The following is a 13115-nucleotide window of genomic DNA, read 5'->3' on the forward strand; positions in this document are numbered from 1 at the left end:
GCTTACTTGAACGCTCTTACTATATAAACTAACAAAACAATCTCCCTTTCTCCTAATTCCTTTCTTCTTCGAAAAATGATTATAAAGCTCAGAAAGCCACAAGTCAAATTCAGATCTCAAAACTAATATGAATGGACAACGTTTTCTTAATGGTGGATCTTATGGAAGATTTTTGAGGCTCGAAGAAGAATATCACGCACAATCAAACCCAGATCTTTACACAGAAAAAAGAAATCGATGGACAGAATGCACTACTAAGAAAACAGTGAACACCGACATACAAATACTTTCAAAATATACTCTGTTCAATCAATTATGTGCATAACAATATCCATCAACTTTGTACGGTGGTTCTTTAGTTACCTTTGAAATTTTTTGAACCATTTCCCAAATATCATCACCCGTTAATATTGTGGGGTGGACCATTTCGTTCAATTTTATTCTTTTTAAATGCATATTTCTTACTCCTAAACTCATAATCAGGTGACAAGAATCGCCAGTGATGATCAAACCATGATTTTTTCAGCCATCTTTTAATGTGAATGAATTAGTATCTTCCTTAGAGTAGGGACATGCTAACTTTCCAGCTGTCATCCATCCAGATAACATTTCATAGACAAGAAAATCATTAATAATCCACATTAAAGTAGCACACATGTTGAAATACTTTTTACGAGAAATTTCATGTGTTTCTACCCCGTCATATCACAACAATTTCAACTCATCAATCAAAGCTTGTAAGTACACACCAATCTTGCTTTTTTTATTACTCAGACCAGGAATGACACAATTCAAAAATATATATGGACTTGTCATACACATCTCAGGTGAAAAATTATACGGTGTAAGAAATACAAGTCAACAAGAATATGATGCAGCCCCAACTAAAAAAGGGGTGAAACCATCCGCACACAGCCTAACATTCCTTGGTTCAGCTGCGAAATCTGGATATTCTATGAAAATGTTTCCAAGCCTCTCTGTCAGATGTATGACACATGACACCAGATGACCTTTTATTTTCACGGTGCCATCTCATATGAGGTCTAGAGCTATTTGATGCATACAACCTCTTCAATCTTGATGTAAGAGGTGAATAATGCATCGCCATTATAGCAAGTTTCTTTTTGATAAAACCAGTCTTATAGCAAGGGTGACCACAAAACTTACAAGACTCTAGATCGACATCCTCCTTATAATATAACGTGCAACCTTTTTTCACAACAATCAATTCTTATCGAGGAGAGTCTTCACTTAGACACCAATGCATTTACTTTATAATAAGAATCAGGAATCACTACATTGAGATCAACTAATTCCTTCATAAGATCTATCATAGAGTCCATTGCTGCTTGAGAAATATTATTGTCAGATTTGACACTTAATAATCTAACTGAAACAGACAATTTAGAGTGTTGAGTCCCACTGAACAAGGGACTATTACAATCGCACAATTGTTCATAAACATGTTTGTTTCTTCATTGGGAGCTTCTTTTACATTTTCCCAAATTCAAAATCAGAATGCATCCCAAAAGCATTAACCATATATGACATTCTAGTTACTTGGAAATAATTATGCTCTGTAGATCTACTAATTTCACCGACAACAAAGTTATTAAACATATTATCACTTTCAACCTTATCATGACTAGTCCAAAATGTATACTCTGATTTGAAATCCATTCATCATAAGATGCATTGCAATATTCTTTGTTGTACGATATCTCATTTTCACAATTAACACACGGACACCTAATTAATCTTGAAGTTAAAAAAATTATCAAATGTCTTTGCGTGATTCATAAATCTAGTGACACTTTCTGCAAATTCTGCAATCATACCCACTCGACCCAGAATGTTTCTATTATAATCCAACTACGATCAGGATCCATCTACACAAACAATAATGATAATTTTATTCCCAAACAACTAAATAACATTTGAACTTATTTAAACAATTTAACAACTTTCTAACTAACTAGTTTTGACTTATTTAGCTGGACCTGACTTCAATAAAAAAGCACGTGAGAGTCATGTGGGAGACTCGATTTTTTTAAAATCAAAGTACAAACTCTGAATAAAGAGTTGAGCCACAACAGTAAAGTGGACTTTCAGTCTGAACACAAAAAATTATTTGGGCCTGACCCAACAGCCCTTCTGATTTATGATAAAGTGCAAGGCAGTAAATTAGGACACAGAAAACATGATCTAGTCGTAGAAGTCCTGGATTTCAGTAATTATCCCCTACAGATAAAGATTCTCACAGACGACCAGAAAATTCCAGAGCCACTAAAATATACAGAAGCGGTCGAACTTTGTGACACTATGTAGATTGCAGAAAACACAAACAAAGATATGGGAGTAGGGGTACTACTTAATAATATGGTGGAGAACAGTACGGTGGTGGAAGAAGATGGAGCTAACAAAATTCTGAAGGAGGAAATTGGGTAGTGGAAGATGTTGTACCACTTCACGTGCAAACCCAATAAGTAACTCTTCATAAAGAAACATAAATAACTATTTGGGTTCATGTAAATTAGGAGCACCAGGATACAACATCAACTGATGATGATGCCATGTTAATCATCCAGGAGGAAAGTAGATCTGATACAGAAATTCATGTAGATCTTGAAATGAGCATGTTGATGTCAAAAAGATCAACAATGTCCCAGCCTCCCAGGGATCCTTTGTAAGTTAGATAATGAAAAATTTACGATCGCCTGCACTGGGATTCATCTGGAAGACTTTGGAGCATATGGATTTTGGTGGAAAATGGATGAAATTCTGCATCACAACTGTGAAGTTTTTCGTTCTGATAAATGGATCTCCTTCTGGATTCTTTCTCATCTCAGAGAGGATTAAGACAAGGGAATCCCCTATCCTCTTTTCTCTTTATTATGGCAATGGAAGGACTAAATGACATGCTTAGAACAGTCCAAATGAAAGGATGGATAGGAGGTTTCAACGCCAATATGAATGACAGACAGGGCCTGGCCATATCACATTTACAATATGCTGATGACACCTTGATTTTTTGTTATGCAGAGAGATGCCAACTAGAGTATTTAAGAATCATCTTTATATTATTCGAAGCCATCTCATGATTACACATCAATCGGAGTTAAAGTTTTATTTACCCCGTCAGTAAGGTGCCCAACATAAATGTGTTAGCAAATATTTTGGGGGAAAGATAGGATAACTTCCCACAGTGTACCTTGGCATGCCCTTAGAGTGATAAGAGAAATTCAAAAGGCATATGGAATAATATTCTGGAGAAATGTGAGAAGAAGTTAGTGAATTTGAAAAGCAAATATTTGTCTCTAGGTGGAAGAGTTAGTCTCATCAACAGTGTGTTGGATGCCATGCCTACATACATGATGTTAGTTTTTCCAATGCCTGCAAATGTGATTGACATAATGGATGATGCTATATGGAGAACTTTTTTGTGTCAAGGGAACTGTGATCCTAATAAGCACAATATCATCTTGTAAAGTGGGATGAAGTCATTCAAAGAAAAAAAAAGTAAGGGGTCTGGGGATAAGGAACCAAAAAATGCAGAATCGAAGCCTTTTGATGAAATGGCTGTGGAGACTTGCATCACATGAACAAGCATTATGGAAGAAGACAATCAAGACTAGGTTTGGAATGGAGAATAAATGGACTGCCTACATGCCCACACAACCGTATGGGACTGGAGTATGGAGGTCTATCAGAACTCAGTGGTTCAAGTTTGCAAACAACTATAAAATTAAGGTGGGAAATGGGGGAAAACACTATTTTGGGAAGATGTGTGGGCTGAACAAGAAACTTTGAAGAACAAGTATCCTGACTTGTTAAACCTGAACTTTCAAAAGGTATCCACAATTAGAGAAATGAGAGACGATCAAGGGTGGGATCTCAGGTTTAGGAGACACTTAAACGACTGAGAAATTAACAGAGTGGCTGAACTTCTCAAGACTATGAAGCAATACAAAGATTTAAATCCCAATGAGTACAATCTATTTTGGCTACCAGAAAATCAAGGCAGATTTTGAGTTGGTACAGTTTACAAGACATCACAAAGATAAGTCTCTCAAAATAGTGGCTGGCCCTGGAAGATGATCTGGAAAGTCAAGGTATCCTTCAAGGTTGCATGTTTCACTTGGATACTATCCAAACAGGCCACACTCACCCGAAAAACCTTATGAAAAGAGGTCGTCAATTTTGCTCTAGGTGCTCTTTTTGTGAATGTGAGATTGAGATAATAAATCATCTCTTTCTACATTGCAGAGAGACTCTGGAGTTAGAACAAATTTCATCAATTTAAGAGGCTTAAGTTGGACTATGCCAAGGAGCATCAAAGAGGCTCTAGCTTGTTGGAATAAAGATGTGAATCAGTTGGGACGCATGGAGAGATGGAAGATTGTGTCAACCTGCATTTGGTGGACTATATGGATAGAAAAGAACCAGAGATGTTTCAAAAACAAGAGTTGCTCTCTGCAGAAACTGAAGATGAACTATCTAGTCCTTTTCTTTTTTGGTGTAAACACGGATATCCTCAAGAAGAAGAGGATATTCGTAGTACTTTAGATTATTTATGAAGCTTAGTAGGGATACCTCTCCCTCTGCAATTTTTTTGTAAGTACCACTGGAATACTTTTCTGAGTATTCCTTTAATTCATAAAACAAGTTAAGTTACCTTCTTCAAAAAAAAAAAAAACAACTTAACAACATTTTTATTTTAACTAATTTAGTTTAGACTTAATTTCAATAACTAAATTCATCAATTAAACCACATTATTTGTTTTAACTTATTTAAACAACTTAAATTTTAGAAACATTAACTAGTTTAGTTTAGACTTAATTTTAACAACTAAATCTATCAACTAAACCACATTATTTATTTGAACTTATTTAAATAACTTAACAACTTTTTGACTTAAACAAGTTTAGTTTTGACTTAATTCCAATAACTAAATTCACCAACTAAATCACATTATTTATTTTAACTTATTTGAACAACTTAATAACTTTTTATCTTTAACTAGTTTAGTTGAGACTTAATTCCAACAACTAAATCTACCAACTAAACCACATTATTTATTTTAACTTATTTAATGAACTTAATAACTTTTAGCTTTAACTAATTTAGTATTGACTTAATTCCAACAACTAAATTCACTAACTAAACTATATTATTTATTTTAACTTATTTAAACAACTTAATAACTTAACAGCTTAGTTTAGTTTAGACTTACTCCCAACAACTATATCCACCAACTAAATCACATTATTTATTAAAATGTACAAGTACCCCCTCAACCTATGCTCGAATTCCAGAGATACACTTATACTATACTAAGGTCCTATTACCCCCTTAAACTTATTTTATAAGTAATTTTCTATCTCTTTTCGGCCTACGTGACACTAGTTTGAAAAAAAAGTCAACCAGCATTGGGCCCACAAGATAGTGTCACGTAGGTACAAAAGGGTAGAAAATTATTAATAAAATAAGTTTAGAGGGGGGGGGTAATAGGACCTTAGTATAGTATAAGTGTATCTCTAAAGATTTCGGACATAGGTTGAGGGGGCACTTGTGCATTATCCCTTTTGTTTTAACTTATTTAAACAACTTGACAACTTTATCTAGTTTAGTTTAGAGTTAATTCCAACAATCAAATTTACCAACTATACCACATTATTTATTTGAACTTATTTAAACAACTTAAATTTAACAACTTTAACTAGTTTAGTTTAAACTTAATTCCAACAACTAAATCCACCAACTAAACCACATTATTTATTTTAACTTATTTAAACAACTTAACAATTTTACCTAGTTTAGTTTAGACTTAATTCATACAACTAGATCCACCAACTAAACCACATTATTTATTTTAACTTATTTAAACAACTTAACAACTTTTTAACTTTAACTAGTTTAGTTTAGGCTTAATTCCAACAACGAAATCCACCAACTAAACCACATTATTTTTTAAACTTATTTAATAACTTAAAACTTTTAGCCTAGTTTAGCATTAACTTAATTCCAATAGCGAAATCCACCAACTAAACCACATTATTTGTTTTAACTTATTTAAACAACTTAACAAATTTTTTACTTTAACTAGTTTAGTTTAGACTTAATTCCAACAACGAAATCCACCAACTAAATCACATTATTTATTTTAACTTATTTAACAACTTAAAAACTTTTTAACTAGCTTCGCATTAACTTAATTCAAATAATGAAATCCACCAACTAAATCACATTATTTATTTTAACTTATTTAAACAACTTAACAAATTTTTAACTTTAACTAGTTTAGTTTAGACTTAATTTCAGCAACGAAATTCATCAACTAAACTACATTATTTATTTTAATTTATTTAAACAACTTAACAACTTTTTAGATTTTACTAGTTTATTATTGACTTAATTCCAACAATATACTACAAGAAATTAGATCTTTAACAACCACTTTTTAACGAAGGGAAGAAAATACAGTCGTTATAAATGTCTTTATCACAACCAATATTTTTTTGGTCGTTGAAATTAAAATTCAAAGAAACACCATTGAAAGAAATACTCCACTGTGAAAAGTGAAATATTCCGTGGTTAATTATTTTTATAAAAATAAAGAACTGCCAAATTCTACCCTTTTTTTTCCAATTGCCAGCTCCACTCACCCACTTTCTTAAAAAAAAGAAGAAGAAGGAAAAACCCTTTACCCTACCCTTAAAAAACGCTTACGATTGCTTCATCACTCCTTTTATCTATTATTTTGCTCAACACAAAGCTCCGACGGAAGAATTCTAGACTTAATTTTCTGAAAGTGAAAAAGTTTTGTCAAACAAATTGTGATTAGCAGTCCAACAAGTGTTTGGTAAGATTTTATTTTCGTAAACATTGTGAAATTTTTTGATTGAATTAGGCTCTCATATCTCATAAAAGATTGTGGTGAACAAAGTGATTATTTCAGATAGTGAACCAGTGTTTTCAAGTCAAGAATATAGCATCCAAGGTGTTACTTAGTATTACGGGATCTGATTTGGGCTTTATCATTCATACGTATTGGTAAAAGTTTTATTGTATCCAAGCTAACCCGGCTGACATAATCATGAGCATATTAAAGATAATAAACTAGTGCGGAAGCTAAATCATAAATAAAATGAAAAGATGGGGAGTTTCTCTCAGCAGAAACTTAAGATGAACTGTCTAGTCCTTTTCTTTTTTTATGTAAACACGGATATCCTCAAGAAAAAGAGGATATTCGTGGTATTTTAGATTATTTATGAAGCTTAGTAGTAATACCTCTCCCTCTGTAATTTTTTTTGTAAGTATCACTGGAATACTTTTCTGAGTATTCCTTTTGTTCATAATACAAGTTAAGTTACATTCTTCTTCGAAAAAAAAAACAACTTAACAACATTTTTATTTTAACTAATTTAGTTTAGACTTAATTTTAACAACTAGATCCATCAATTAAACCACATTATTTATTTTAACTTATTTAAACAACTTAAATTTTAAAAACATTAACTAGTTTAGTTTAGAATTAATTCTAACAACTAAATTTATATACTAAACCACATTATTTATTTGAACTTATTTAAACTATTTAACAACTTTTTCACTTAAACAAGTTTAGTTTTAACTTAATTCCAATAACTAAATTCATCAACTAAACCACATTATTTATATTAACTTATTTGAACAACTTAATAACTTTTTATCTTTAACTAGTTTAGTTTAGACTTAATTCCAACAACTAAATCCACCAACTAAACCACATTATTTATTTTAGGGATAATGTACAAGTACCCCCTCAGCCTTTGCCCGAAATCTCACACACACATTTATACTATACTAAGGTCCTATACCCCCTTGAACTTATTTTATTAATAATTTTCAACCCCTTTTCGGCCTACGTGGCACTATCTTGTGGGCCAAATGCTGGTTGACTTTTTTTTCAAGCTAGTGACACGTAGACCAAAAAGGGGTAGAAAATACTTATAAAATAAGTTCAGGGGGGGTAATAGGACCTTAGTATAGTACAAGTGTGTCTCTGGAATTTCGGGCATAAGTTGAGGGGGTACTTGTGCATTTTCCCTTTATTTTAACTTATTTAAAGGGATAACGCACAAGTACCCCCTCAACCTATGCCCGAAATCTCAGAGACACACTTATACTATACTAAGGACCTACTACCCCCTGGACTTATTTTATTAATAGTTTTCTACCCCTTTTTGGTCTACGTGGCACTATCTTGTGGCCCAACGCTGATTGACTTTTTTTTTCAAGCTAGTGCCACGTAGGCCCAAAGGGGTAGAAAATTACTTATAAAGTTGTTCGCTTAATTGACTTAGATACCTAAACTGAGATTTGTACCTATTGAACACTTAAATTGTTCAAAACATGTACCTAATGCTAATATGGTAAAAAAAAATGTGTTTTGCACTTCCCTAAAGCGCGTGAAAAGATTCAAAATAATGTTTTTTTAACCTTTTTTTTATATTTTTCTTCTTTCATTGACACTCGGCACTATAATTAACTTAAAAATATTTTTTCTTCTTTCATTTTGCACTTTTTTTCAAAAAAGAAAGCACCTCACCCCCTACTAGTCATCATCTTCAAAATTTAGCTTGCAAAATTTTTCCATTTTAGCTCCAACATTGTTTGTCTCTATTTTTTATGTATATGTAAAAATTATTTCTTCAAAATCTGAAGATAAATGATAATCAACTATAAAGAAATCATACGATTCATATTTGAAAGAAAGACCTTCTTTTGTATGATTTATTGCAAATCTCATCAAAATAATGGAACAAATATGAAGAAGACAAAAGAAGGTAAATGATTCTTAGTATAAAAAAAATTAGTCGATATTTTTTTTATCATAATTTCCGAACAAATAGTTTTACTCAAATTCAAATATAAATTCATTAAATATATCAAAAATGATATTCAAAAATTTGAAAGAATTTATTTTTGAGCTAATAATTCCTTTTTGTCATCGATGTAGAAATGAAGAAAGACCTTCTTTTGTATGATTTATTGCAAATCTCATAAAAATAATGGAACAAATATGAAGAAGACAAAATAAGGTAAATGATTCTTAGTATAAAAACATAGTCGATATTTTTTTTATCATAATTTCCGAACAAATAGTTTTACTCAAATTCAAATATAAATTCATTAAATATATCAAAAATGATATTCAAAAATTTGAAAGAATTTATTTTTGACCTATTAATTCCTTTTTGTCATCGATGTAGAAATGAATAACCGCCGATAAAATTTTCTTGCTTCTTCACTCTCAGTATGAAAATGGATCTTTTTATTAAAAAAGTTAATCTTCAAGTTATTTGAAAAGAAATTAGGTTTTATGATGTGATAAATTAAAGAATGTGTTTAGGGAAGAAGATGAAGTTGAAAGGGGAGGTTTTGTGATTTGAGAAAGAATATGTTTTGGGAGGAATATGAAGATAAAAGGGGTTGGGAGTGGGGTGGGGTTCTTGAAATAGGTTAACATTTTGATTATTTTTTATAAAAGAAAATTAGATATAAAATGTGTTTGAAAATTTTTTAAATAACTTTTTAAATATAATTTTAGGGGCTCAATGCCACATGTCATTTTTAATTAGTTGTTTTGCCATGTCAGGTAAGTGTATCACACACTCTTCATATTTTTTGCTGATTGTCAAAATATGCCTAATAGGAACAACTTTTGAATAGGTAAAAGTGTTCAATAGGTACTAGTCTTAGTTGAGGTGTCTAAGTGAATTATTCGGACAATTTAAAGGGACGTCGATGTCGTGACCCAACCCGTCGTGATTGGCACCCACCCTAACCCTCCGGGGAAAAGATCACTACTACCATCCAATTAAAACAAATAATCTAAAACTAAGGTATTTAAGTTACAGAAGCAAGTTAAATAAAATAAAACAATGCGAAAAATACGCCTTGAACTTGAAAGTCATTGTACCAAAATTCTACTAACGACAAGTCCAAGAACAAGGGGCACAAACCCAAAAACTAAAACAACACTTTAACAATAGTCTGAGTCTGTAAAGAGTAGACTTAAACAAAAAAGAATTTAAGGCAACCCGAAGAACCAACTAACTCTTGAATTCGAAATTGTCACTGTCTTCTAAACGAGGTCTGTCAATAGCCACCAGAAGATGCTCTGTACTGAACAAAAATAAGAGCCAGTGTAGATTTCAATACACAACAACAGTTTACTGGTAGGATCACGTGTCTATCCCAATAAGTGAGACATATATTAACTATTACAACAATATAACCACATAACATACCGAATATCAACAACATTGATTTACACAATCTTCATACTATAAGAGAACCAAACCACAAACACTCTTAAATTCCACTTGTGCAATGCATGAATAAAGTCCCATTGCCCCATTCACACTAAGTAGAAATCTTTTGAGAAGTCATAAGTCATATTCCATATTCATGTTCATAACTATAAGACAATATATTACAAGTCAATGATCCTCTCATGGAACCAAGCCTGAACTGTTAGCTTGCTGGGATGTGGCAATCTGATCCCAAGTTATGTTGGAAAGGGGCAACCAATCCAAAGTTAGCTTGCCAAAACGTGGCAATCCGATCTCAAGTTATGTCGTAACGTGACAACCGATCCAAGTTAGCTTGCGGGAACGTGACAATCTGATCCCCAATCACACACCACAATCACAAACATAAGTACATAATCAAGATCATACAACAAAGTGGTGATTAATGACGTACAATTTTTCAATTATCCTCATTTACGATTAGGGTGATCAATAATGCAACATTTGCATATATACATGCATTATAATGAAGCAATTACAAACATATATCACACCAACATGAAATCACAACCATCACCTACCTCGAATCCAAGCTTGAATCCCCAAAGGCAGTTGAATCTTCCCTTTTCGGATTCTTTTCGCTTGTTNAAAGGCAGTTGAATCTTCCCTTTTCGGATTCTTTTCGCTTGTTCTAGGTCCACATCAATTAACATACGCAAGGACCAACAATTGAAGGTCTATTTATTCGGATTTAACGAACTCAATAACCCTAGACCAAACCCAAGATCATAATAACCAAATTAGAGTTTTTTCCACCATAATTCTTAGATCAAAACCCTTCCCCGTTGATGATTACCCAGGAAAATAGGTTCTACGAATTGAAAAATATATCCGGAGAGTTAAAACCTTACCTTTAGCCTAAAAATGAAAAAAAAACTGTTTAAAACTCGTGTGGGCTCGCCTCCTTTGTCCTAAAAGTCGAAAAGTACGAAATATGATTGTTTTAGGGTTTATTAGAGACTTAAAACACGTTTGGACTGCTCTAGCAGACCCATCCCGCTCCAACAGCCTGAACGCGAACAAAATGTGCACATTCATGAAAAGATCATTTTTGGGAGATACGTGTTTGTTATCGTCTTATCTATACACTCATGTGATAAAATTCACAATTAGGTCTCTTATTTATTACTAGATTTTCCCTACACCTTAATGAATTCGATTTCTTCTAAATCCGGACTAAGTTGGGTAATTTCAAGTTACTATGAAAGAGTTTTCTGGCCCTAATTTTTTCTTCATTGACTTTTCCCATAACGACGGAATCAGGTCGTTACAGTCGATGACTCAAGCATGCTTTTTTTAATAGAAGTGTATAATTTACCGACCACAAGATGTCTGTATCTTTTAAAATAATTATCTATATTTACATATATTTAATGAATATCGACATCATGAAATTAATAGTATTTAAATAAAATAATAATTGAAATATACCGACCTCTTAATGTCGGTATTTATTAATTTATTTTAATATAAGCTCATCTTTTGAGATTGATCAGTCACACACACGCACGTACGCACACACACCCATACACACGCGCGTGCGCACTCACGCACACATAATTTAACTATACATTAACAAAAGTTCAATTTAATATACTTTAATCTTATCGATCAAATTAATTTTATATATTTAAATTATATACCTCCTATTTATATAAATTTAATTTTATCGATTAACAAATAAAAATTTATCCATATCAAATTTAATATATAAATATACTTAAATTGATGATCAATATTTCTTTAATTAATAATGCATTTCATATTTGAACCACTAATATATAAGACTTTATTTGTTAAACTACTCGAGGAGTATATAATAGTCAACATATTTCATACTCCGATGAATTATCCTTTACATGTCATCATTGCCTACGATATGATCACTATACTTGACATCCATTCAAGATCTAACGTATATAATAATATTATCTCGCATTTCATACTCGAATGGGTTATAGGTTAGCTCTCACACAAACACAATTTAACTACATATCATGCAGAAGTTTAATTTAATAAATTTAATTTTATCAGTCAAGTTAATTTTATAAATTTAAATTATATACCTACTAATTATATAAATTTAATTTTATCGATCAACAAACTAAAGTTTATCAATATCAAATTTAATATATATCCCCTTGAATTGATCATCAATATTTTTTTAATTGATAATTTATTTCATATCTGAACCACTAATATATAAGACTTGATTTGTTAAACTACTCGAGGAGTATATAATTAATCAACGTATTTCACACTCCGATGAATTATTACATGTCATGATTGCCTACGATATGATCATTACACTTGATATCCATTCAAGATTGAACACATAATAATATTATCTCTCATTTCATACTTGAATGGATTATATGTTAGCTCTTCACCTCTACATCATGCCATGATATATTAATTTCATGATTTGACGACGGACTGATAGAATTTGTACATTATTCTAGAAATATAATTATAATTATCTCTTAATTTATATCAACATAGTTTCATACTCTAAATATGGATTTTATAGGAACAAAGTTATGATTTATAGGAACATTTAAACAAACCGACCTCCGAATTTAGCTTTTATTAAAAGTAATTACATGAAACAAAAAACCGACCTCATGAGGCCGGTATTTTGTTTTTAACTTATATAAAACCGTCTTCCGGAGGACTATTTACTTGAATTTAATTGAAAATATGTCACGACCCAAAACCGAGCCGCGACTGGCACCCACACTTACCCTCCTATGTGA

The sequence above is a fragment of the Solanum pennellii genome, chromosome 4, assembly GCF_001406875.1.
Source record: "Solanum pennellii chromosome 4, SPENNV200".
Lineage (NCBI taxonomy): Eukaryota > Viridiplantae > Streptophyta > Magnoliopsida > Solanales > Solanaceae > Solanum > Solanum pennellii.